At 44.6% G+C, this 27,994-nt stretch overlaps 1 long non-coding RNA gene across 1 annotated transcript; it reads left to right on the plus strand.

Moving 5' to 3' along the window:
* Positions 1 to 17,158: 17,158 nt before the first annotated feature.
* LOC115182849 (uncharacterized) lies at positions 17,159 to 19,809 on the plus strand. Its single transcript, XR_003873894.1, has 3 exons — positions 17,159 to 17,199; positions 17,313 to 17,435; positions 19,770 to 19,809. It is a non-coding gene; the product is annotated as an uncharacterized LOC115182849 (long non-coding RNA).
* Positions 19,810 to 27,994: the final 8,185 nt, after the last annotated feature.

The following is a 27,994-nucleotide window of genomic DNA, read 5'->3' on the forward strand; positions in this document are numbered from 1 at the left end:
ACACACACTGAACACACACACACTCTGGACATACACGCTGGCCACCCACTCAAACTGGACAAACACACTGGACACACGCACTCACTCAAACGGACATACAAACACACTGGACACACACACACACACACACACTGGACAAACACACACACTGGAAACACACACACATTGGACACACACACACTTACTGGACACACACACACACTCACTGGACACACACATGCTTGACAAACACACTGGATACACACACACATACACACACACACACAAACACTGACACACACACACACACACACTGACACACAGGACACTCACACACTGGACACTCACACATGACAGGCTTGTAATATTTTCTGATCTTTTACCACTTTGCATTTTTTATGATATATTTTACTGTTTGTGTTTGTACCACAGGAGGTTGGTGGGACCTTATTTAGGGAGGACAGGCTTGTAATGTCTGGAGTGGAATAAGTGGAATGGTATCAAACACGTGGTTTCCATGTGTTCCATTTCATTCACTCTGTTCCAGACATTATTATGAGCCGTCCTCCCCTCAGCAGCCTCCTCTGGTATGTACTGTCCTGTATGTGAGAGAGATCCAACAAGGAATTACAATGTATGTACTACTTTTAATACCTGCAAATGGCAAATAAACTACTGGAACTCCTTATGAATGTCTGCAGCCGACAAGAGGTGAAAATATTACCGGAATATTCTGCAAAATGTTGATGAAGACGTCACTCAATCCACCCAAAACAACATGCAGTCTTTCCACAAGACTCCCATGAAGTTATAGTGTGACGTTATGAGTCGACGTTAAAGTAACATTCTCACAACATACTGCACTTGTTTTATCCTGTTTTAGATGTATCCTCTGTTTAAACATTTAAACTCTTACAATAACACTGTTAAAATACCAATGTGATCATTTCTTGTCTTTTATGTTGGAAAAACAAATTTTACAATTATATGTGGACATATACTCCGTAGTTGTACAAGTATACATGGATATATTGTACTTTTCATAATAAAACATACTTGAAACAAGAAAAAGCATGTTAATTGTGAAAACAATTTCGTTATTGATTTTTACATTGCTTCTCCCTGTCTCATGTTGACGTTTGTCATGAATCTTGACCTGGAGGCAGAACTGTGCGATTTCCTCTAGATATGTCAGCTGCAAAGTCAGAATTGTCTGTGGAAAATGTTGTTTTATGGTCTTAATTTAAGGGAAGGATTAGCAGTGTGGTTAGGGTTGAGGTTAGGATTAAAATCGGATTGTATTACTTTGTGCCTGTGCCAGCTAGTGAATACTTTGCTGAACTGCCTCCAGAACAAGATTCATGACAATAAATGCCAACCTGCCTCCAGAACAAGAATCATGACAATAAATGCCAACCTGCCTCCAGAACAAGATTCATGACAATAAATGCCAACCTGCCTCCAGGGCAAGATTCATGATAATAAATGCCAACCTGCCTCCAGAACAAGATTCATGACAATAAATGCCAATCTGCCTCCAGAACAAGATTCATGACAATAAATGACAACCTGCCTCCCAGTCGTCCCCTCCTTATCTTTACAAGGCTGCAGAACATGCAAGCTAGTGATGTGGGGGTTCTCTCATAACCCTCAGTCCCCAGGTGGGTAGATGGCAGGTTGAATAAAGAGAAGCTAGTGATGTGGGGGTTCTCTCATAACCCTCAGTCCCCAGGTGGGTAGATGGCAGGTTGAATAAAGAGAAGCTAGTGATGTGGGGGTTCTCTCATAACCCTCAGTCCCCAGGTGGGTAGATGGCAGGTTGAATAAAGAGAAGCTAGTGATGTGGGGGTTCTCTCATAACCCTCAGTCCCCAGGTGGGTAGATGGCAGGTTGAATATAGAGAAGCTAGTGATGTGGGGGTTCTCTCATAACCCTCAGTCCCCAGGTGGGTAGATGGCAGGTTGAATAAAGAGAAGCTAGTGATGTGGGGGTTCTCTCATAACCCTCAGTCCCCAGGTGGGTAGATGGCAGGTTGAATAAAGAGAAGCTAGTGATGTGGGGGTTCTCTCATAACCCTCAGTCCCCAGGTGGGTAGATGGCAGGTTGAATAAAGAGAAGCTAGTGATGTGGGGGTTCTCTCATAACCCTCAGTCCCCAGGTGGGTAGATGGCAGGTTGAATAAAGAGAAGCTAGTGATGTGGGGGTTCTCTCATAACCCTCAGTCCCCAGGTGGGTAGATGGCAGGTTGAATAAAGAGAAGCTAGTGATGTGGGGGTTCTCTCATAACCCTCAGTCCCCAGGTGGGTAGATGGCAGGTTGAATAAAGAGAAGCTAGTGATGTGGGGGTTCTCTCATAACCCTCAGTCCCCAGGTGGGTAGATGGCAGGTTGAATAAAGAGAAGCTAGTGATGTGGGGGTTCTCTCATAACCCTCAGTCCCCAGGTGGGTAGATGGCAGGTTGAATAAAGAGAAGCTAGTGATGTGGGGGTTCTCTCATAACCCTCAGTCCCCAGGTGGGTAGATGGCAGGTTGAATAAAGAGAAAACAATAGGCTACATTAAAAAATCCATAATGTCTAATTATTGTGCAATTTACACAAAACATTAAGGACACCTTTCTTTCCATGACAAACTGACCAGGCGTAACTCAATATTAGGAAAGTATCCTTAATATTTTGTCCACTTAGTGTTTCTGACCCTTTACGTAACAGTCAATCTTCTTTTCCAGGAAACCTTCTTTAAATTTCCCCAAATGCTTCCACACTGATGCTCTCTCACAGCTGTTCCAGGGCCTCTTGGGTTGAGGAGTCATTCTCTTTGGTTCACCTTTTTTGGTTCACCCCAGTTCATAAGGGAGCCAGTGGGTCTGCCAGGCCCTACCACGACACTCTGCTGTGACCCCAGTTCATAAGGGAGCCAGTGGGTCTGCCAGGCCCTACCACGACACTCTGCTGTGACCCCAGTTCATAAGGGGGCCAGTGGGTCTGCCAGGCCCTACCACGACACTATGACACACGACACCACGACACTATGCTGTGACCCCAGTTCATAAGGGGGCCAGTGGGTCCCTACCACGACACGCAGCGGTGACCCCAGTTCATAAGGGAGCCAGTGGGGCACTGGAAGTGCTCAGCAAAGTCTGGCGAGTTGGAGAGGGTGTCGATAAGGCTACATTTTGGGGGGGGGTTGTGGGGTCACGAGTCCCTCGTGGGCGCTCTCCAGGGTTCGCACGGCACACCACAACTGAGAGAAGAGGAAACGGTCCACCGATAAATAAGACAGGCAGTAGCTAGATCCTTCACCTCTCTGTCTTCCTGACTGTATTATACTAATTCTGTTTCTACTGAGTAACTAGATCACCTCTCTGTCTTCCTGACTGTATTATACTAATTCTGTTTCTACTGAGTAACTAGATCACCTCTCTGTCTTCCTGACTATATTATACTAATTCTGTTTCTACTGAGTAACTAGATCACCTCCCTGTCTTCCTGACTGTATTATACTAATTCTGTTCCTACTGAGTAACTAGATCACCTCTCTGTCTTCCTGACTGTATTATACTAATTCTGTTTCTACTGAGTAACTACATCACCTCTCTGTCTTCCTGACTGTATTATACTAATTCTGTTTCTACTGAGTAACTAGATCACCTCTCTGTCTTCCTGACTGTATTATACTAATTCTGTTTCTACTGAGTGTACAAAAAATTAACAATACCTTCCTAATATTGAGTTACCCCCGCCCCCCCCTTTTGCACTCAGAACAGTCTCAATTCGTTGGGTCATGGACACTACAAGGTGTCGAAAGCGTTCCATAGGGATGCTGAGCCCATGTTGACTCCAATGCTTCCCACAGTTGTGGCAAGTTGACTGGATGTCCTTTGGGTGGTGGACCATTCTTGATACACACAGGAAACTGTTGAGTGTGAAAAAACCCAGCAGCGTTGCATTTCTTGACACAAACCAGTGCGCCTGGCACCTATTACCATACCCCCGTTCAAAGGAACTTAAATACACTATATATACAAAAGTATGTGAACACCCCTTCAAATTTGTGGATTCAGCAATTTCAGACACCTGTTGCTGACAGGTCTATAAAATTGAGCACACCGCCATGCAATCTCCATAGACAAACATTGGCAGTAGAAAGGCCTTACTGAAGAGCTCAGTGATTTTCAACGTGGCACTGTCATAGGATGCCACCTTTCCAACAAGTCATTTCGTGAAATGTCTGCCCTGCTAGAGGTACCCTCCCCCACCGATCAACTGTAAGTGCTGTTATTGTGAAGTGGAAACGTCTAGGAGCAACAACGGCAGAGATTGATGTGGAAGAACTTGACTGGCCTGCAAACCTCAACCTACCTCAACCCCATCGAACACCTTCGGGATGAATCGGAACGCCGACTGTGAGCCAGGACCTAATCGCCCCAACATCAGTGACCCGACCTCACTAATGCTCTTGTGGCTGAATGGAAGCAAGTCCCCCCACAGGAATGTACCAACATCTAGCAGCAAAGTGGGGGACCAACTCCATGTCAATGCCCACGATTTTGGAATGAAATGTTCGATGAGCACGTGTCCACATACTTTTGTAGTGTATTTTGATCTTGCCCATTCACACTCTGAATGACACACACACACACAATCCATGTCTCAATTGTCTCAAGCATTTTTTTTTACCTGTCTCCTCCCCTTCTTCATCTACACTGATTGAAGTGGATTTAACAAGTGGCATCAATAAGGGAATGTAGCTTTCACCTGGATTCACCTGGTCTGTCTAATGTCATGGAAAGAGAAGGCGTTCTTAATGTTTTGTACATTCAGTGACGCTGTTATAATAACCAAACAGTTGGAAAAAAACAAATATTGATGATGTAAACTGGGTGCACAAAACATTAAGAACACCTTCCTAATATTGAGTTGCACCCCTTTTTGCCCTCAGAACGGCTTCAACAAGAACAAGCTATTGGGACATATTGGAGTAACTTTTTCGAACAAAAATACATTTGTTGTGGACCTGGGTTTCCTAGAACTGCATTCTGATAAAGATAATCGAAGGTAAGGGAATATTTTAAAAAATATACAAGACTATATTTGAAATGGGGTTGTTCCAAGATGGCGCTGATAGACTATTTTTCTGAGTATCGCATCCCCTTTCATCGCAAAGTATGATTACCCAGTAAAGTTATTTTTAAATCTGGCATGACAGGTGCTTTGAGGACATGTTAATCTTTAAATCTTAGATTGACAATATTACATTTTAAAATTTTTTTTGAATAGTAATTCAGTAAATTGCTGTTTCAAATGACACATCTGAGGAGAAATAGTTAGTCAACGTCACGCAGTACTTTTACGATGTACTCCTCTAACATAATCTAATGTTGTGCTTTTGCTGTAAAGCCTTTTTGAAATCGGACACGTGGGTAGATTCAGGAGAGGTGTATCTATAAAACGACATAACACAGTCCTATATTTGAAGAAAAAAAAAGAAGTTTTATTTTCTGACTTTTAATTAAATATGTGATAAGGGAATGGTCTGGGAACCTGGGATCCAACATGTATAAAATGTCTGATGGTTTTTCTTTAATTTGTCTAATATAATAACAAACACCGTTATTAAAGGGTGGTATGACTTTTGACCTCTATCATGGCACCCCTTTGTGGTCTGATCAGCCTCATGGGAGGGCCATTTGGATGATGAATTTAAGGTAATTTGTAATACTGGTTTTAAGGAAATTTGTATAACTGATAATGATGATGGAGTTTAAAGTTCTTAGACACATTGGTAATTTGAACCAATGAGAAGACAGAATGACGATAAGGGTACAATAATTTTTCTTTGTGGAGTAGTTCAGATTAGTGAATTTGATCTGATTATGTTATTTGAATATCTTTTGACCAGTAGTGGTATTGTTATACATTATAAAGCTAAGTTTAGCTGTAGTTGGATGCAGTGTAAGGAATTTAACACAACAAGGTTGTGAAATTGCCATAATATTATTATTATATTTAGCCAGAATAAGCGTAATAACGGTAGACTTAGGTTAAGAATATAGGATATATTCTAAGCCAACAGGACAGGGATATATGACATCTGTGGTGATCATGAAGAGTATGGAGATACATTTAAGTAGCTATGGAATCATCTCAGGGATTACTATTATAAGACGTTGCCTTCAATTTCTCAAACATATGACTATTTTACACCATTTTAAAGACAAGACTCTCGTTAATCTAACCACACTGTCCGATTTCAAAAAGGCTTTACAAAGAAAGCAAAACATTAGATTATGTCAGCAGAGTACCCAGCCAGAAATAATCAGACACCCATTTTTCAAGCTAGCATATAATGTCACATAAACCCAAACTACAGCTAAATGCAGCACTAACCTTTGATGATCTTCATCAGATGACAATCCTAGGACATTATGTTATACAATACATGCATGTTTTGTTCAATCAAGTTCATATTTATATCAAAAAACAGCTTTTTACATTAGCATGTGACGTTCAGAACTAGCATACCCACCGCAAACTTCCGGTGAATTTACTAAATTACTCACGATAAACGCTCACAAAAAACATAACAATTATTTTAAGAATTATAGATACAGAACTTCTTTATGCAATCGCTATGTCCGATTTTAAAATAGCTTTTCGGTGAAAGCACATTTTGCAATATTCTGAGTAGATAGCCCAGCCATCACGGGCTAGCTATTTAGACACCCACCAAGTTTAGCCCTCACCAAAGTCAGATTTACTATAAGAAAAATGTTATTACCTTTGCTGTTCTTCGTCAGAATGCACTCCCAGGACTTTTACTTCAACAACAAATGTTGGTTTGGTTCCAAATAATCCATAGTTATATCCAAATAGCTGCGTTTGTTCTTGCATTCAAGACACTATCCGAAGGGTGACGTGCCGGCGCATATCGTGACAAAAAATGTCTAAATATTCCATTACCGTACTTCGAAGCATGTCAACCGCTGTTTAACCTCTCTAGGGTATGTGGGACGAACTCGTCCCACCTACGTAACAGCCACTGAAATCCAGTGGCGCGATTTTTGAATCGTTAGAAATACTATTACTTCAATTTCTCAAACATATGACTATTTTACAGCTATTTAAAGACAAGAATCTCGTTAATCTAACCCCACTGTCCGATTTCACAAAGGCTTTACAACGAAAGCAAAACATTAGATTATGTCAGCAGAGTGCCCAGCCAGAAAAAATCAGACACCCATTTTTCAAGCTAGCATATCATGTCACATAAACCCAAACCACAGCTAAATGCAGCACTAACCTTTTATGATCTTCATCAGATGACACACCTAGGACATTGTGTTATACAATACATGCATGTCTGTTCAATCAAGTTCATATTTATATCAAAAAACAGCTTTTTACATTAGCATGTGACGTTCAGAAAAAGCATAACCCCCGCAAACTTCCGGGGAATTTACTAACAGTTTGCTAAATTACTCACGATAAACGTTCACAAAAAGCATAACAATTATTTTAAGAATTATAGATACATTACTCCTCTATGCACTCGATATGTCCGATTTTAAAATAGCTTTTCGGATGAAGCACATTTTGCAATAATCTAAGTACATAGCCCGGCATCACAGGGCTAGCTATTTAGATACCCACCCAGGTCAGCCTCCACCAAAATCACATTTCCTATAAGAAAAATGTTCTTACCTTGCTTGTTCTTCATCAGAATACACTGCCAGGACTTCTACTTCAATAACAAATGTTGGTTTGGTCCCAAATAATCCATCGTTATATCCAAACAGCGACGTTTTGTTCGTGAGTTCTAGACACTATCAGAATGCTTCATCACGGTATGGCGCATTGGCGTGTCAAAAATGTCTAAATATTCCATTACCGTACTTCGAAGCATGTCAACCGCTGTTTAAAACCAATTTTTATGCCATTTATCTCGTAGATAAGTTATAATATTCCAACCGGGAATATGCATTGAGCCTAAACAGCCGAATAAAATTTCTCCTCAGGAGCGAATCGTGCACGCGCCTCATTCAAAGGTCCTCTGAGCAGCCACTTACAAAAGGTGATAATGTGTTTCAGACTGAGGCTCCCTCGTAAACCTTCAGTTATTTCCCGGGCTCTGAGAGCCTATTGGAGCCCTGGGAATTGTCACGTTACAGCTAAGATCCTTACTTTTCAATAAAAAGATGCAAGACGCACGACTCCTTGTCAGACAGGGTACTTCCTGCTTGAAACCTTGTCAGGTTTTTGCCTGCCATAGGAGTTCTGTTATACTCACAGACACCATTCAAACAGTTTTAGAAAATTCAGAGTGTTTTCTATCCAAACCTGAACAATAATATGCATATTCTAGCTTCTGAGTTGTTGTAGGAGGCAGTTAAAAATGGGAACATATTTTTTCCAAAATTCTCAATACTGCCCCCTATCCTCAAAAGGTTAAAATCTATTTTTCTGCGATTTTTATCGTAAAATAGCGATAATATTCCGACCGGGCGACGTTGTTTTCATTCAAAGACTGAAAATGTAAAATGGACTCTTCACGTGCACGCGCGCGCCCGTTTCATTGTTCTCAGATCGACCACTATCCAAATGCGCTACTGTTTTTCAGCCAGGGACTGCAGAGTCATCATTCAACGTTCTGGCGCATTCTGAGAGCCTATGGGAGTCTTAGAAAATGTCATGTTACAGCAGAGATCCTCTATTTTCCATAAAGAGGCTATAGAAGGCCAAGAAATGGTCAGAGAGGGCACTTCCTGTATGCAATCTTCTCAGGTTTTGGCCTGCCATATGAGTTCTGTTATACTCAGACACCATTCAAACAGTTTTAGAAACGTTAGGGTGTTTTCTATCAAAATCAAACAATTATATGCATATTCTGGTTTCTGGGCAGGAGTAATAAACAGATTAAATCAGGTACGTTTTTTATCCGGCCGTGAAAATACTGCCCCCTATCCTAAACAGGTTAAACCGCAGCCGTCGACACAGCAGTTCTTAAAAGAGGAAGTAAACAGACAAAGCTATATTAAAATTAGCCGTCTAGAGCACCAGTGAAAGGGATTTCGAAATGGGAGAAGTTAGGAGCAATTTATATAAGGACGGTATTTGGTATCATGATAAGTTACCAATACTACCGAAGTCATTGTTTAGAGATGCGGCAAGATTGACACATGGGCAGAGCCATGTGTCAACAGGGGGATAGTTGAGCAGGTTCGGAAAACTTTGTAGCCTACTGGATAACAAACTACTTAAAAAAACATTTTTTTATAATAGATAAGTATATTAAATGGGAAGAAGTGGTCCCAATTTACTGGGTGGACACGATTAGGGTAGTTGGTTTACTAGGATCTATCTCTTTAAATAATGGATTACATTTTAGCTGATCAGGTAAACCATATAGAATGCCAGAGTTAGGGAGGCCAGAACAGGTAGACATAGAAGTTGAAGATATACTAACAGAACACATGGTTAACCAAACCCGTATGTCCGAGACTTTGTGTCCAACAGGTGAATTACAGGAGAAGATGATTCACTCAATCCAACCAGGAGACTGGGTGTGGATCCAGTCCCTGAGGAGAAAAGAACTGGAAGCAGCCACGGTGGGAGGGCCCATACCAAGTGTTCCTGGTAATAGCCTTCGCGGTGAGAATAGCTGAAAGAGCTACCTGGGTTCATATCACACATTGCGGGAGGGTAAAACACACTGACACTGTCGAACAATCACAGAGTTAGGAGAAGAACCGAATACCAATAAGGTTTAGGGGTTACCTCTCTAACGAAGATTCCCTAACCCGCCCGATCCTCACTGTGTGCGTTCATAGAAGTGAAAGTGTGGGTTGGCCTCTAGCCAGTGATATATTCTCCGGGAGGGGGTGGGGCTTTACAGGGGTACTGGTCAGTCTGAGCTGTCTGATTGTGGGAGCCATATTCCTAATACACCATGAACCACTCGAGAAGTCAGAAAGTGGTAACTTGACCCATAGTGTAGAAGATGAGGAGTTTTTATGGCCTAGGTACAAAAGGTCACTCGATCTGGATAAAAAGGAAGTGAGAGTAGAGTTAGGGAAGGATGTCTCAATAGAGTTCTATGCAGACCAAATGGGGTCCCTAACCTCCTGGCAGTCTAGGACTCGGACTTCATGGGGAAGATATCTGTGTAGATCCCGGTGTAACTCATGGAATCAGGTCATAGCTCACACAGAGAGAGAAGGCTATGTCAATCCACACACCCAATATAGAAACAGAAGGAGTATAGTGAAGGCCAGGGTTTTTGACTGCAATCCAGAGCAAGGGAAGTATTGCTTGAAGATAGGAATGACCATTAAAAGCATAAAGAAAGAGGATTTAGGGTTATGGTACGTTGGCCTTGACCAGACCATTGTCGACACTGCGGTACCATTCCGAGTAGTAGAGGTTAGGACAGGAGATAGTTCTACCGCCAGCCAGAATACCAGTAGTACCCCTGATAAAACGGACATTACCCGCGTAGTCATCCAGAGCCAAGGACCGGTGAGGATAGTTCAGACGAAAGATCTTAAGGAAGTGATTGAGGTGGAGACTTGGTTTGGGGATTCCAACCTATGGCTGGAATGGATTCAGTATACAGCTAGATCAGTAGCTAAAGAAGAAGGTTATGCCTGCGCAACAGCCAAACTTCAGTTGACAACCATCCCCTTTCTACTCGATGGAATTAATTTACCAAGTGGAATGGCCTGTATGGTAAAGCTGTTCATGAAGGCAAGGAAGCCAGACAGTTGCACTGATCTGCATTATCTGTATCCTATGTGCCCATTAGATCCAGACTTCCCCCTTTCACAGTCGCAGGAGGAGACTATTATTGTGTGGCTCGACACAAAACACACAGATGGATTGTAGGGGAAGTAAGAACATGCAATAGGACAGAGAATGTTACAACTGACGAGACAATGAGGGACCTGACTGGGTGGTTGAGTTCCGAGGACTTTAGTAAGATAAAAAGGCCGAGATCGGATGTCTGGTGGTTGTGTGGAGGTATGAAGCTGTGGCCAAACCTACCTGCAAATTGGACTGGTATTTGTGCATTGGTACAGTTAGGCATGCCCTTCACACTTATACAACACAAAGACCTAGTGCCAGGTGAAAGAGAGGGGAGGAGTGCTCTGTCAGGGTCCTTTGATGATAGAATTTACATTGATAGCATTGGGGTTCCAAGGGGGGTGCCTGATGAGTTTAAAGCTAGGAATCAGATATGGGCTGGATTGGAATCAGTCTTTTTTGGTGGTCGACTCTCAATAAAAATGTGGATTGGCTAAATTACATTTATTATAACCAACAGCGTTTCATCAACTATACCAGAGAGGCAATTCAAGGGTTAGCAGAACAGACAGCTGCGACCACTTTGATGGTATTGCAGAATAGAATAGCTTTGGATATGCTTCTGGCTGAAAAGGGTGGTGTGTGTGTGTGATGTTCGGATCTGAATGCTGTACTTTCATCCCTGAGAACACACCTCCAGATGGATCAGTGACCAAGGCCCTGGCCGGTCTAAACAATTTAGCTCAGGAGTTAGCAGAAAATTCCGGGGTGGACACGGCACTCACGAGATGGTTTGATAGTACGTTCGGAAAATGGAAAAAAGGTTGTAATCACTGTGTTGTGGGCTGATTTCACCTGTATGACTGTGTTGATATTATGTGGTTGTTGTTTGGTCCCTTGTGCGAGAGGTCTCATTTCCAGGGCTCTGGAGAGATCGATGACGGAGCAGATGGTGAGATACGGACCGATTCCAAGTTCAGACCAGTGGGATGACAAATACCTACCGCCGAGCCTGGTGGAGGATTCATTCAATTACGAGGAGCCCATGTTTGACGAGACCATCTTTAATGTTTAGGAAGACTGTTTCTCTAAATGAAGGTCATAGCAAAAATCCTAATCCGAAGAGTTATGACTGGACATAGGCTTAGAACAGTCATTGATAAGTATGTAATGAAAATACATGTATTCGTTTTCTTTGATCTAGTTTGATTTTGTGTGACATTTCTGAATCCAATAAAAATAGATGTGTTATAGTGTATGTGAAATATTTAGCCAATAGGGTGGATTGTAATGGAAATAATATAATTAAAGGTTTGACTAAATGATTTCACCCTGAAAAGGTATAACCGAGTGATTATAAGATGAATGAACTAATGTGTGTGTGTCGGAAAAGTTGAAGCTTAATGATTTAGCAATGTAAGCAACCAGACAGCAGACAACTGTCTGGTTGATTATGTAACATGGGGCAGGATATGATAAGCAATGTATGAGATGGAGAAGACTTGTAAATAAGCATTGACAGTGTTAAGCATTGACAGTGTTAACCTGTTGGGGGTAGGGGGCAGTATTTACACGGCCGGATAAAAAACGTACCCGATTTAATCTGGTTATTACTACTGCCCAGAAACTAGAATATGCATATAATTATTGGCTTTGGATAGAAAACTCCCTAAAGTTTCTAAAACTGTTTGAATGGTGTCTGTGAGTATAACAGAACTCATATGGCAGGCAAAAACCTGAGAAGATTCCTTACAGGAAGTAGCCTGTCTGACCATTCCTTGAGCTTCTTGCCTCTGTTTATTGAAGACTGAGGATCTTTGCTGTTCATAATAGCTTCCACTAGATGTCAACATTATTTATTCAAGGTTTTGAGGCTTCTATTTTGAAAAATAAATAAATATTTACACTTTCAGTGAGCTGACTGCTTGAGTCACATCAGTGTTGTTGCGCACGATGGAGAGGGTGCACACTTGGGAATTTGGCATTCCTATTGAACACAGTACTTTCCGTATGAAATATTATAGTTTATTTACATTTTAGACAACCTGAGGATGATATAGACACGTTATTTGACTTGTTTGGTCGAAATTTACTGGTAGCTTTTAGAACTTCTTTGTCTGCATGTTGAAGGAGTGGATTTCTGAAGTCATGGTGCCTGCTAAACAGACTATTTTGGGATATAAAGAAGGACTTTATCGAACAAAACGACCATTCATTGTGTAGCTGGGACCCTTGGGATTGCAAACAGAGGAAGATCTTCCAAGGTAAGTGATTTATTTTATCGCTATTTGGGATTCTGTGACGCCTCTGCTTGTTTTGAAAATATGTTGTTGTGGGGTGCTGTCCTCAGATAATCGAAAGCTATGCTTTCACCGTAAAGCCTTCTTGAAATCTGACAACGCAGTTCGATTGCCAAGATTCTAAGCTTTTAAATGTTGTATGACACTTGTATTTTCATGAATGTTTAATATATTTCTATTTTGAATTTGGCGCTCTGCAATTTCACCGGATGTTGTCGTAGGTGTTTCGCTAGCGGTCCGCGAGCCCTAAAAGTTATTAAAACCATGTGCACTGATTTAGTTAAAACTAGTTCCATCAGAGCCCTTACAAAACCTTTTACAACTGATTCATCACTGTCATACCTTATAGGGTCCAGAGTTTTCCTGGTTAGGTCAACAGATAAGGACAAACTCTGGGCCCCAGGGCAAAAAAATTGCCCCCCCCCACTCTGGGACCTATGGTTGCCACCAGTCTGCTTGCCGTTCTCAGTTATCGTCAGGTACTGTATGTGGATGATCAGGGCTTTATTCAGAAAAAGTTTCTTGGGCTACTTTGATTTGCCAAGTGGGCGAGATGTGAATTCTGTGTTTATCTTCATGGACAAACTTGTTGTTCAAACCTACGATGGCTCAGCTTCAAGGGAACGTATCTGCTATTTGTATTTCCAGCTGAGTCCCCTCCTGTTCCATGGTTTAACAAGCGATGACCACTCCACTACCATTGTCAACTACCTCCTCATATGAACTGGAAGCCACGTCTCATGTGTCCCACTCATCCACTGGCACATTGAATGTTTCCTCTCCAAGCACGGTGAGGGAACCCCTGTCAATTTTCTCTCATTACTTTATGTAGAGTCAATCACAAACACAATCACATTATTACACATCTATGATTTGACTCCTTGCTTGGACTAACTCATTCTTAGCTCTTTTGTCTCACTGTGTAGTGTTTTTGTGTTATTGTCTTCCCAGTCAAATCCTGTCCTGCACTGGTCAAGCCTCTGAACACCTCAACTCATGCCTCATACCCTCATTCAATCACTGCTGTGATCCCTTCCCAAAATGGTGTAAGTAGCCCTCTCATTCCTATTCCCCATAATATTGTACTATAAGTGTTTTTATTAAATGTTTTAGGTTAAAATAATTACTCTTTGACAATTTTTGAAACACATTTTTCACGTCTCTGTGCGTTACGCACCTATACTGTGGGTCTCCCATCCTCCTCAACAACAGAAATGTCTAATAACGTCTAATACAATTCATCATTAATAATTCTGCAAGTTTTCTGTGTTCAGAAGCCTGATTCTACTCACTGTGGAAGTGTTGAGCTGTATTATTTGGCCTGTGGTCCTGTTGTTCCCAGTCCCAGTGGTGAAGATAATGTCTTAATTGAGCTTCTTGTCTGTGACTGAGATACGTAATCTGCACATTTACTAAAACGTCAGCTCTCATCTCTCCCAATGTTCTCAATGTCAAACCATGAAGGCCGGGTAGTTTTTTTTCATGATTGCAACCCAGGTCATTTTAGTTGGCTGGACCTCGCTACATATTCGTCGCCAGACCCACTGGCTCCAGGTCATCTACAAGTCTATGCTAGGAAAAGCTCCGCCTTATCTCAGCTCACTGGTCACGATAACAACACCCACTCGTAGCACGCGCTCCAGCAGGTATATCTCACTGGTCATCCCCAAAGCCAACAACTCCTTTGGCTGCCTTTCCTTCCAGTTCTCTGCTGCCAATGACTGGAACGAATTGCAAAAATCGCTGAAGCCGGAGACTTCTATTTCCCTCACTAACTTTAAACATCAGCTATCTGAGCAGCTAACCGATCTCTGCAGCTGTACATAGTCCATCTGTAAATAGCCAATCCAATCTACCTATCTCATCCCCATATTGTTTTTATTTACTGTGCTGCTTTTTTGCACACCAGTATCTCTACTTACACATCATCATCTGCTCATCTATCACTCCAGTGTTAATCTGCTAAATTGTGATTACTTTGCTACTACGGCCTATTTATTGCCATACCTCCTCACGCCATTTGCACACACTGTATATAGACTTTCTTTTGTGTTGACTGTACGCTTGTTTGTTCCATGTAACACTGTGTTGTTGTTTCTGTCGCAATACTTTGCTTTATCTTGGCCAGGTCGCAGTTGTAAATGAGAACTTGTTCTCAACTGGCCACCTGGTTAAATAAAGGTGAAATAAATAAAAATAAAAAGATCCTATATCATAATGAATCAGATTACATGGAGAGGGGGGACCTGATCCTAGATTATAATGAATCAGATTACATGGAGAGGGGGGGACCTGATCCTAGATCATATTGAATCAGATTACATGGAGAGGGGGGGACCTGATCCTAGATTATAATGAATCAGATTACATGGAGGGGGGGGCCCTGTTCCTAGATCATAATGAATCAGATTACATGGAGAGGGGGGACCTGATCCTAGATTATAATGAATCAGATTACATGGAGAGGGGGACCTGATCCTAATGAATCAGATTACATGGAGAGGGGGGACCTGATCCTATATCATAAGAATAAGATTACATGGAGAGGGGGAGCTGATCCTAGATTATAATGAATCAGATTACATGGAGTGGGGGGACCTGATCCTAGATCATAATGAATCAGATTATATGGAGAGGGGGGGACCTGATCCTAGATCATAATGAATCCGATTATATGGAGAGGAGGGACCTGATCCTAGATCATAATGAATGAGATTACATGGAGAGGAGGGGGCCTGATCCTATATCATAATGAATCAGATTACATGGAGAGGGGGGGACCTGATCCTAGATCATAATGAATCAGATTATATGGAGAGGGAGGACCTGATCCTAAATCATAATGAATCAGATTACATGGAGAGGAGGGGGGACCTGATCCTAGATCATAATGAATTAGATTACATGGAGAGGGTGGACCTGATCCTATATCATAATGAATCAGATTACATGGAGAGGGGGGACCTGATCCTAGATTATAATGAATCAGATTACATGGAGAGGGGGGGACCTGATCCTAGATCATATTGAATCAGATTACATGGAGAGGGGGGGACCTGATCCTAGATTATAATGAATCAGATTACATGGAGGGGGGGGGGCCTGTTCCTAGATCATAATGAATCAGATTACATGGAGAGGGGGGACCTGATCCTAGATTATAATGAATCAGATTACATGGAGAGGGGGACCTGATCCTAATGAATCAGATTACATGGAGAGGGGGGACCTGATCCTATATCATAAGAATAAGATTACATGGAGAGGGGGAGTAGATCCTAGATTATAATGAATCAGATTACATGGAGTGGGGGGACCTGATCCTAGATCATAATGAATCAGATTATATGGAGAGGGGGGGACCTGATCCTAGATCATAATGAATCCGATTATATGGAGAGGAGGGACCTGATCCTAGATCATAATGAATCAGATTACATGGAGAGGAGGGGGCCTGATCCTATATCATAATGAATCAGATTACATGGAGAGGGGGGGACCTGATCCTAGATCATAATGAATCAGATTATATGGAGAGGGAGGACCTGATCCTAAATCATAATGAATCAGATTACATGGAGAGGAGGGGGGACCTGATCCTAGATCATAATGAATTAGAATACATGGAGAGGGGGGACCTGATCCTATATCATAATGAATCAGATTACATGGAGAGGGGGGACCTGATCCTAGATCATAATGAATCAGAGTACATGGAGAGGGGGGGACCTGATCCAAGATCATAATTAATCAGATTACATGGAGAGGAGGGACCTGATCCTAGATCATAATGGATCAGATTACATGGAGAGGGGGACCTGATCCTAGATCATAATGAATCAGATTACATGGAGAGGGGGGACCTGATCCTAGATTATAATGGATCAGATTACATTGAGAGCCGGATATATATAATATACCCTACTATTTTGTAATATTTAATATGCCATAAACTATTGTTTTTTAACAGTTTCATTAATTCATTGTAATTAACTTAATCATTATGACACACCCCTCTCTATTGTCATTGGTTGCACTAATTGCACTGTTCGTCTACATAACCTGGTTCAAGTATTGATGACATCACCCTGAAGAAGGCACAGTGATGCTGAAAAGTTGGTAAATACCCAATAAATTACTGGGAGTTTATATATGGAGTCTGGAACTCTCTTTATTTTGATAGTTTATAACTCTTATGTATTATATATGTGCCATCATTTTGTGTTTTTCAGGCAGCCTGGGAAAGAACTGAAAAAACTCACTGAAGAGTCAAGACAGAGACACCAGAAAGACCAAAGAAGACTTGGACGCAGCATCAGAGGACAGAGAGGGATGTTCAGAACTCACTCAGTCTGGTCACTTGGTGAGGGTAGACTTGGAGGCTGCTTACCTGACATGGAGGAAGTCCCCCCTCCTCTCCCCTACCTTCCCTATACCCCCTCCTCTCCCCTACCTTCCCTATACCCCCTCCTCTCCCCTACCTTCCCTATACCCCCTCCTCTCCCCTATATTCCCTATACTCCCCTCCTCTCCCCTACCTTCCCTATACCCCCCTCCTCTCCCCTATCTTCCCTATACCCCCTCCTCTCCCCTACCTTCCCTATACCCCCTCCTCTCCCCTACCTTCCCTATACCCCCTCCTCTCCCCTACCTTCCCTATACCCCCCTCCTCTCCCCTACCTTCAATATACCCCCTCCTCTCCCCTACCTTCCCTATACCCCCTCCTCTCCCATACCTTCCCTATACCCCCCTCCTCTCCCCTACCTTCCCTATACCCCCCTCCTCTCACCTACCTTCCCAATAACCCCTCCTCTCCTCTACCTTCCCTATACCCCCTCCTCTCCTCTACCTTCCCTATACCCCCTCCTCTCCCCTACCTTCCCTATACCCCCTACTCTCCCCTACCTTCCCTATACCCCCCTCCTCTCCCCTATCTTCCCTATACCCCCTCCTCTACCCTACCTTCCCTATACCCCCTCCTCTCCCCTACCTTCCCTACACCCCCTCCTCTCCCCTACCTTCCCTATACCCCCTCCTCTCCCCTATATTCCTTATACTCCCCTCCTCTCCCCTATATTCCCTATACTCCCCTCCTCTCCCCTACCTTCCCTATACCCCCTCCTCTCCCCTATATTCCCTATACTCCCCTCCTCTCCCCTATATTCCCTATACTCCCCTCCTCTCCCCTACCTTCCCAATACCCCCTCCTCTCCCCTACCTTCCCTATACCCCCCTCCTCTCCCCTACCTTCCCTATACCCCCCTCCTCTCCCCTACCTTCAATATACCCCCTCCTCTCCCCTACCTTCCCTATACCCCCTCCTCTCCCCTACCTTCCCTATACCCCCCTCCTCTCCCCTACCTTCCCTATACCCCCTCCTCTCCCCTACCTTCCCTATACCCCCCTCCTCTCCCCTACCTTCCCTATACCCCCTCCTCTCCCCTACCTTCCCAATACCCCCCTCCTCTCCCCTACCTTCCCTATACCCCCTCCTCTCCCCTACCTTCCCTATACCCCCCTCCTCTCCCCTACCTTCCCTATACCCCCTCCTCTCCCCTACCTTCCCAATACCCCCTCCTCTCCCCTACCTTCCCTATACCCCCTCTTCTCCCCTATATTCCCTATACTCCCCTCCTCTCCCCTACCTTCCCTATACCCCCTCCTCTCCCCTATATTCCCTATACTCCCCTCCTCTCCCCTATATTCCCTATACTCCCCTCCTCTCCCCTACCTTCCAATACCCCCTCCTCTCCCCTACCTTCCCTATACCACCCTCCTCTCCCCTACCTTCCCTATACCCCCCTCCTCTCCCCTACCTTCAATATACTCCCTCCTCTCCCCTACCTTCCCTATACCCCCTCCTCTCCCCTACCTTCCCTATACCCCCCTCCTCTCCCCTATCTTCCCTATACCCCCCTCCTCTCCCCTACCTTCCCTATACCCCCTCCTCTCCCCTACCTTCAATATACCCCCTCCTCTCCCCTACCTTCCCTATACCCCCTCCTCTCCCCTACCTTCCCTATACCCCCCTCCTCTCCCCTACCTTCCCAATACCCCCTCCTCTCCTCTACCTTCCCTATACCCCCCCTCCTCTCCCCTACCTTCCCTATACCCCCTCCTCTCCCCTACCTTCCCTATACCCCCTCCTCTCCTCTACCTTCCCTATACCCCCTCCTCTCCCCTATATTCCCTATACTCCCCTCCTCTCCCCTATATTCCCTATACTGCCCTCATCTCCCCTACCTTCCCTATACCCCCTCCTCTCCTCTACCTTCCCTATACCCCCTCCTCTCCCCTACCTTCCCTATACCCCCTCCTCTCCCCTACTTTCCCTATACCCCCCTCCTCTCCCCTACCTTCCCTATACCCCCTCCTCTCCCCTACCTTCCCTATACCCCCCTCCTCTCCCCTACCTTCCCTATACTCACTCCTCTCCCCTATCTTCCCTATACCCCCTCCTCTCCCCTACCTTCCCTATACCCCCCCTCCTCTCCCTTACATTCCCTATACCCCCTCCTCTCCCCTACCTTCCCTATACCCCCTCCTCTCCCCTACCTTCCCTATACCCCCCCTGTACCCTACCTTCCCTATACCCCCTCCTCTCCCCTACCTTCCCTATACCCCCTCCCCCCTATTATGTTGGACCATCATGTTTATTTGTTTGAATCTTGTCTTTTTTTGTGATCAGGTTAGAAGAGAATGACTCCTCAACCCAAGAGGCCCTGGAGCAGCTGTGATCAGGTTAGAAGAGAACGACTCCTCAACCCAAGAGGCCCTGGAGCAGCTGTGATTAGGTTAGAAGAGAATGACTCCTCAACCCAAGAGGCCCTGGAGCAGCTGTGATCAGGTTAGAAGAGAATGACTCCTCAACCCAAGAGGCCCTGGAGCAGCTGTGATCAGGTTAGAAGAGAATGACTCCTCAACCCAAGAGGCCCTGGAGCAGCTGTGATCAGGTTAGAAGAGAATGACTCCTCAACCCAAGAGGCCCTGGAGCAGCTGTGATCAGGTTAGAAGAGAATGACTCCTCAACCCAAGAGGCCCTGGAGCAGCTGTGAGAGAGCAGCAGTTTGGAAGCATTTGGGAACATTTAAAGGTGTCACGTCCTGACCAGTATAAGGGTCATTTTTTGAGAGTGTCGTGGTAGGGCCTGGCAGACCCACTGGCTCCCTTATGAACTGGGGTGAACCAAAAAAGGTGAACCAAAGAGAATGACTCCTCAACCCAAGAGGCCCTGGAACAGCTGTGAGAGAGCATCAGTGTGGAAGCATTTGGGGAAATTTAAAGAAGGTTTCCTGGTAAAGAGGATTGACTGTTACGTAAAGGGTCAGAGCCACTGAGTGGACAAAATATTAAGGATACCTTCCTAATATTGAGTTACGCCTGGTCAGTTTGTCATGGAAAGAAAGGTGTCCTTAATGTTTTGTGTAAATGACATAATAATTATACATTTATGGATTGTTTTATGTAGCCTATTGTTTTCTATTTATTCAACCTGCCATCTACCCACCTGGGGACTGAGGGTTATGAGAGAACCCCCACATCACTAGCTTCTCTTTATTCAACCTGCCATCTACCCACCTGGGGACTGAGGGTTATGAGAGAACCCCCACATCACTAGCTTCTCTTTATTCAACCTGCCATCTACCCACCTGGGGACTGAGGGTTATGAGAGAACCCCCACATCACTAGCTTCTCTTTATTCAACCTGCCATCTACCCACCTGGGGACTGAGGGTTATGAGAGAACCCCCACATCACTAGCTTCTCTTTATTCAACCTGCCATCTACCCACCTGGGGACTGAGGGTTATGAGAGAACCCCCACATCACTAGCTTCTCTTTATTCAACCTGCCATCTACCCACCTGGGGACTGAGGGTTATGAGAGAACCCCCACATCACTAGCTTCTCTTTATTCAACCTGCCATCTACCCACCTGGGGACTGAGGGTTATGAGAGAACCCCCACATCACTAGCTTCTCTTTATTCAACCTGCCATCTACCCACCTGGGGACTGAGGGTTATGAGAGAACCCCCACATCACTAGCTTCTCTTTATTCAACCTGCCATCTACCCACCTGGGGACTGAGGGTTATGAGAGAACCCCCACATCACTAGCTTCTCTTTATTCAACCTGCCATCTACCCACCTGGGGACTGAGGGTTATGAGAGAACCCCCACATCACTAGCTTCTCTTTATTCAACCTGCCATCTACCCACCTGGGGACTGAGGGTTATGAGAGAACCCCCACATCACTAGCTTCTCTTTATTCAACCTGCCATCTACCCACCTGGGGACTGAGGGTTATGAGAGAACCCCCACATCACTAGCTTCTCTTTATTCAACCTGCCATCTACCTAACTGGGGACTGAGGGTTATGAGAGAACCCCCACATCACTAGCTTCTCTTTATTCAACCTGCCATCTACCCACCTGGGGACTGAGGGTTATGAGAGAACCCCCACATCACTAGCTTCTCTTTATTCAACCTGCCATCTACCCACCTGGGGACTGAGGGTTATGAGAGAACCCCCACATCACTAGCTTCTCTTTATTCAACCTGCCATCTACCCACCTGGGGACTGAGGGTTATGAGAGAACCCCCACATCACTAGCTTCTCTATATTCAACCTGTCATCTACCCACCTGGGGACTGAGGGTTATGAGAGAACCCCCACATCACTAGCTTCTCTTTATTCAACCTGCCATCTACCCACCTGGGGACGGAGGGTTATGAGAACCCCCACATCACTAGCTTCTCTTTATTCAACCTGCCATCTACCCACCTGGGGACTGAGGGTTATGAGAGAACCCCCACATCACTAGCTTCTCTTTATTCAACCTGCCATCTACCCACCTGGGGACTGAGGGTTATGAGAGAACCCCCACACCACTAGCTTCTCTTTATTCAACCTGCCATCTACCCACCTGGGGACTGAGGGTTATGGGAGAACCCCCACATCACTAGCTTCTCTTTATTCAACCTGCCATCTACCCACCTGGGGACTGAGGGTTATGAGAGAACCCCCACAGCACTAGCTTCTCTTTATTCAACCTGCCATCTACCCACCTGGGGACTGAGGGTTATGAGAGAACCCCCACATCACTAGCTTCTCTTTATTCAACCTGCCATCTACCCACCTGGGGACTGAGGGTTATGAGAGAACCCCCACATCACTAGCTTGCATGTTCTACAGCCTTGTAAAGATAAGGAGGGGACGACCGGGAGGCAGGTTGGCATTTATTGTCATGAATTACATTTTACATTTTACATTTTAGTCATTTAGCAGACGCTCTTATCCAGAGCGACTTACAGTAGTGAATGCATACATTTCATACATAAAAAAAATACATATATTGTACTGGCCCCCCGTGGGAATTGAACCCACAACCCTGGCATTGCACACCATGCTCTACCAACTGAGCCACAGGGAAGACTTGCCCTGGAGGTAGGTTGGCATTTATTGTCATGAATCTTGCCCTGGAGGCAGGTTGGCATTTATTGTCATGAATCTTGCCCTGGAGGCAGGTTGGCATTTATTGTCATGAATCTTGCCCTGGAGGCAGGTTGGCATTTATTGTCATGAATCGTGCCCTGGAGGCAGGTTGGCATTTATTGTCATGAATCGTGCCCTGGAGGCAGGTTGGCATTTATTGTCATGAATCTTGCCCTGGAGGCAGGTTGGCATTTATTGTCATGAATCTTGCCCTGGAGGTAGTTCAGCAAAGTGTTCCCTAGCTGGCACAGGCACAAAGTAATACAATCAGATTTTAATCCTAACCTCAACCCTAACCTCACTGCTATTCCTTCCCTTAAATTAAGACCATAAAACAACATTTTCCACAGCCAATTCTGACTTTGCAGCTGACATATCTAGAGGAAATCGCACAGTTCTGCCTCCAGGTCAAGATTCATGACAAACGTCAACATGAGACAGGGAGAAGCAATGTAAAAATCAATAACGAAATTGTTTTCACAATTAACATGCTTTTTCTTGTTTCAAGTATGTTTTATTATGAAAAGTACAATATATCCATGTATACTTGTACAACTATGGAGCGTATGTCCACATATAATTGTACAATTTGTTTTTCCAACATAAAAGACAAGAAATGATCACATTGGTATTTTAACAGTGTTATTTTAAGAGTTTAAATGTTTAAACAGAGGATACATCTAAAACAGGATAAAACAAGTGCAGTATGTTGTGAGAATGTTACTTTAACGTCGACTCATAACGTCACACTATAACTTCATGGGAGTCTTGTGGAAAGACTGCATGTTGTTTTGGGTGGATCGAGTGACGTCTTCATCAACATTTTGCAGAATATTCCGGTAATATCTTCACCTCTTGTCGGCTGCAGACATTCATAAGGAGTTCCAGTAGTTTATTTGCCATTTGCAGGTATTAAAAGTAATACATACATTGTAATTCCTTGTTGGATCTCTCTCACATACAGGACAGTACATACCAGAGGAGGCTACTGAGGGGAGGACGGCTCATAATAATGTCTGGAACAGAGTGAATGAAATGGAACACATGGAAACCACGTGTTTGATACCATTCCACTTATTCCACTCCAGCCATTACAAGCCTGTCCTCCCTAAATAAGGTCCCACCAACCTCCTGTGGTACAAACACAAACAGTAAAATATATCATAAAAAATGCAAAGTGGTAAAAGATCAGAAAATATTACATGCCTGTCATGTGTGAGTGTCCAGTGTGTGTGTGTGTGTGTCTGTGTCCAGTGTGTGTGTGTGTGTGTGTGTTCAGTGTGTGTGTGTGTGTGTGTGTCAGTGTTTATGTGTGTCAGTGTGTGCGTGTGTTCAGTGTGTGTGTGTCAGTGTGTGTGTCCAGTGTCTGTGTTCAGTGTGTGTGTGTGTGTGTGTGTGTCCAGTGTTCAGTGTGTGTGTGTTCAGTGTGTGTTTATGTGGGTGTCCACTTTTTGTCCAGTGTGTGTGTGTGTCCAGAATGTGTGTGTGTGTGTGTGTCCAGTGTGTGTGTGTGTTTGTTGTGTGTGTGTCCAGTTTATGTCCAGTTTGTGTGTGTGTGTCCATTTTGTGTCCAGTGTGTGTGTGTCCATTTTGTTTCCAGTGTGTGTGTGTGTGTGTGTGTGTGTGTGTTGAGTGTGTGTATATCCAGTGTGTGTGTGTGTGTGTGTTGAGTGTGTGTATATCCAGTGTGTGTGTGTGTGTGGTGTGTGTGTGTCCAGTGTGTGTGTCCAGAATGTGTGTGTGTGTGTCCAGTGTATGTGTTCTGTGTGTGTGTGTGTCCAGTGTGTGTGTGTCCAGTGTGTGTGTGTGTGTGTGTGTGTGTGTCCAGTGTGTGTGTGTGTGTGTGTGTGTCCAGTGTGTGTGTGTGTCCAGTGTGTGTGTGTGTGTGTCCAGTGTGTCCAGTGTGTGTGTGTGTGTGTGTCCAGTGTGTGTCTGTGTCCAGTGTGTGTGTGTGTGTCTGTGTCCAGTGTGTGTGTGTGTGTGTCTGTGTCCAGTGTGTGTGTGTGTGTGTGTGTGTGTGTGTGTGTGTGTGTCTGTGTCCAGTGTGTGTGTGTGTGTGTGTCCAGTGTGTGTGTGTGTCCAGTGTGTGTCCAGTGTGTGTCTGTGTCCAGTGTGTGTGTGTGTGTCCAGTGTGTGTCTGTGTCCAGTGTGTCTGTCCAGTGTGTGTGTGTGTGTGTGTCCAGTGTGTGTCTGTGTCCAGTGTGTCTGTGTGTGTGTGTGTGTGTCCAGTGTGTGTGTGTGTGTGTGTGTATGTGTGTGTGTGTGTGTGTGTGTGTGTGTGTGTGTGTGTGTGTGTGTGTGTGTGTGTGTGTGTCCAGTGTGTCTGTGTGTGTGTGGGTGTCCAGTGTGTGTGTGTGTTTGTCCAGTGTGTGTGTGTGTGTGTGTTTGTCCAGTGTGTGTGTGTGTGTTTGTCCAGTGTGTGTGTGTGTGTGTGTGTTTGTCCAGTGTGTGTGTGTGTGTTTGTCCAGTGTGTGTGTGTGTGTGTCCAGTGTGTGTGTGTCCAGTGTGTGTGTGTGTCCAGTGTGTGTCTGTCCAGTGTGTGTCCGGTGTGTGTGTGTATCCAGTGTGTGTCCTGTGTGTTTGTTGTGTGTGTGTCCAGTGTGTGTCCAGTGTGTGTGTGTGTGTGTGTGTGTGTGTCCAGTGTGTGTGTGTCCAGTGTGTCCAGTGTGTGTGTGTGTGTCTGTGTCCAGTGTGTGTGTGTGTGTGTGTGTGTGTGTCCAGTGTGTGTCTGTGTCCAGTGTGTGTCTGTGTCCAGTGTGTGTGTGTCTGTGTCCGTGTGTGTGTGTGTGTGTGTGTCCAGTGTGGGTGTGTCCAGTGTGTGTCCAGCGTGTGTCCAGTGTGTGTGTGTGTGTGTCCAGTGTGTGTGTGTGTGTGTGTTTGTCCAGTGTGTGTGTGTGTGTTTGTCCAGTGTGTGTGTGAGTGTGTGTGTTTGTCCAGTGTGTGTCCAGTGTGTGTGTGTGTGTGTTTGTCCAGTGTGGGTGTGTCCAGTGTGGGTGTGTCCAGCGTGTGTCCAGTGTGTGTCCAGTGTGTGTGTGTGTGTGTGTGTTTGTCCAGTGTGTGTGTGTGTGTTTGTCCAGTGTGTGTGTGAGTGTGTGTGTGTTTGTCCAGTGTGTGTGTGTGTGTGTTTGTCCAGTGTGTGTGTGTGTGTGTGTGTGTGTGTGTGTTTGTCCAGTGTGTGTGTTTGTCCAGTGTGTGTGTGTGTGTGTTTGTCCAGTGTGTGTGTGTGTGTGTGTGTGTGTGTTTGTCCAGTGTGTGTGTGTGTGTGTGTGTGTGTTTGTCCAGTGTGTGTGTGTGTGTGTGTTTGTCCAGTGTGTGTGTGTGTGTGTGTTTGTCCAGTGTGTGTGTGTGTGTGTTTGTCCAGTGTGTGTGTGTTTGTCCAGTGTGTGTGTGTGTGAGAGTGTGTGTGTCCAGTGTGTGTGTGTGTGTGTCCAGTTTGTGTCCAGTGTGTGTTTGTGTGTGTGTCCAGTGTGTGTGTGTTTGTCCAGTGTGTGTGTGTGTGTGTGTGTCTAGTGTGTGTGTGTGTGTGTGTGTCCAGTTATTATTTCAGGGACACTGAAGAGCCAACATCAGTGTGTGTGTGTGTGTGTGTGTGTGTGTGTGTCCATTTTGTGTCCAGTGTGTGTGTGTCCATTTTGTGTCCAGTGTGTGTGTGTGTCCATTTTGTGTCCAGTGTGTGTGTGTCCATTTTGTGTCCTGTGTGTGTGTGTGGTGTGTGTGTGTGGTGGGTGTGTGTGTTCAGTGTGTGTGTGTATATGTGTGTGTCCAGAATATGTGTGTGTGTGTGTGTCCAGTGTACGTGTTCAGTGTGTGTGTGTGTTGAGTTTATGTCTGGTTTGTCTGTGTCCAGTGTGTGTGTATTTCCAGTGTGTGTGTGTCCATTTTGTTTCCAGTGTGTATGTATCCAGTGTGTGTGTATGTGTGTGTCCTGTGTGTATGTGTGTGTCCTGTGTGTATGTGTGTGTCTAGTGTGTGTGTGTGTGTGTGTGTCCAGTGTGTGTGTGTGTGTGTGTGTGTGTGTGTGTGTGTGTGTGTGTGTGTGTGTGTGTGTGTGTGTGTGTGTGTGTGTGTGTGTGTGTGTGTCAGGTTATTATTTACAGGGACACTGAGGATAATGAACCCCAAACCCCAAACCCTGGATAGAGGGGCTCAGTGAATGTGGAGGTGAATGTGATCAGGTGGATCAGTGTGTCAGAGGAGGCTCTATAGAAGGACAGAGTGCCGGCTGGCCAGTCCAGATACACTCCTACTCTGTGGGGGCTGGAGGGGCGGACGTCTATGGTAGTGGGATTCTTATTATTGTAATAGGCAGCGTAACTGTTTTCAGAGCAGATCAGACTCCAGGACTTGTCATTGGCTCCAAGACAACAGTCACTATCCCTTCCTCTCCTGCTGATTCCTTTATATGTCACTGCTATACTTGCCTCCCCTCTCCACTCTACCTCCCAGTAACAGCGCCCAGTCAGACCCTCTCTACACAGCACATGTTTACAGTCCTCAAATCTCTCTGGGTGATCAGGATACGGCTGATTCCCTATCCTCCATGTCACCTTTCTGTTCTCCTCAGACAGAGAGAGGCGTCTGTTTGCTGTGTTTAGGTCCAGTGTGAGATCACAGACATCTGATGGATGAAACCAGACACAATATTAGAAATCATCATCATTCACATTAGAATGTTAATAACTCACTTTTCACTAATTAATTTAATGTAGATGTTTGTAGGTATCAAAAGGAGAAGTTAAGGTAACTTGAGACTTGTTGAATGATCACATGTTAAACTGTATGGTAATATAATACACACTTATTCACATTAATTACACACACACACACATTGTCATATCAACTCTTTGTAAACTTTGGTGTCCCTGATTTCTGCGTCTGTAGAACTACAGATGATATTTAATATGACCAAGTCAGTAATGATGGTGGTCTTTGACTTAACTTGAATTAAGACTTATTCTTAGTCATATTCTTCACAGCAGTCAACACTCACATTTTCTAAGTCCAGGTTTCATTCTGTTCTCTCCACCATGTTCCACACTGTAGCGGTAAGCAGAAGAACAGACAGTCATTGAGGGATACACCTGAACTCACACACACACACACACACACACACACACACACACACACACACACACACACACACACACACACACACACACACAACTTTGTCCAAGTGGTGGTCAGAATGTTTGTCTTAACTAGCCTGAAAAGTCAAACATGTCTGATATGAACATTGACATAAACCCTCTACATACTTGAGTTTCTCCAGTCTGCAGTGTGGATCCTCCAGTCCAGCAGAGAGCAGTCTGACTCCTGAGTCTCCTGGGTGATTGTAGCTCAGGTCCAGCTCTCTCAGGTGTGAGGGGTTTGACCTCAGAGCTGAGACCAGAGAAGCACAGCCTTCCTCTGTGACTAGACA

This window comes from Salmo trutta, unplaced genomic scaffold (genome assembly GCF_901001165.1).
Source record: "Salmo trutta unplaced genomic scaffold, fSalTru1.1, whole genome shotgun sequence".
Classification (NCBI taxonomy): Eukaryota; Metazoa; Chordata; class Actinopteri; order Salmoniformes; family Salmonidae; genus Salmo; species Salmo trutta.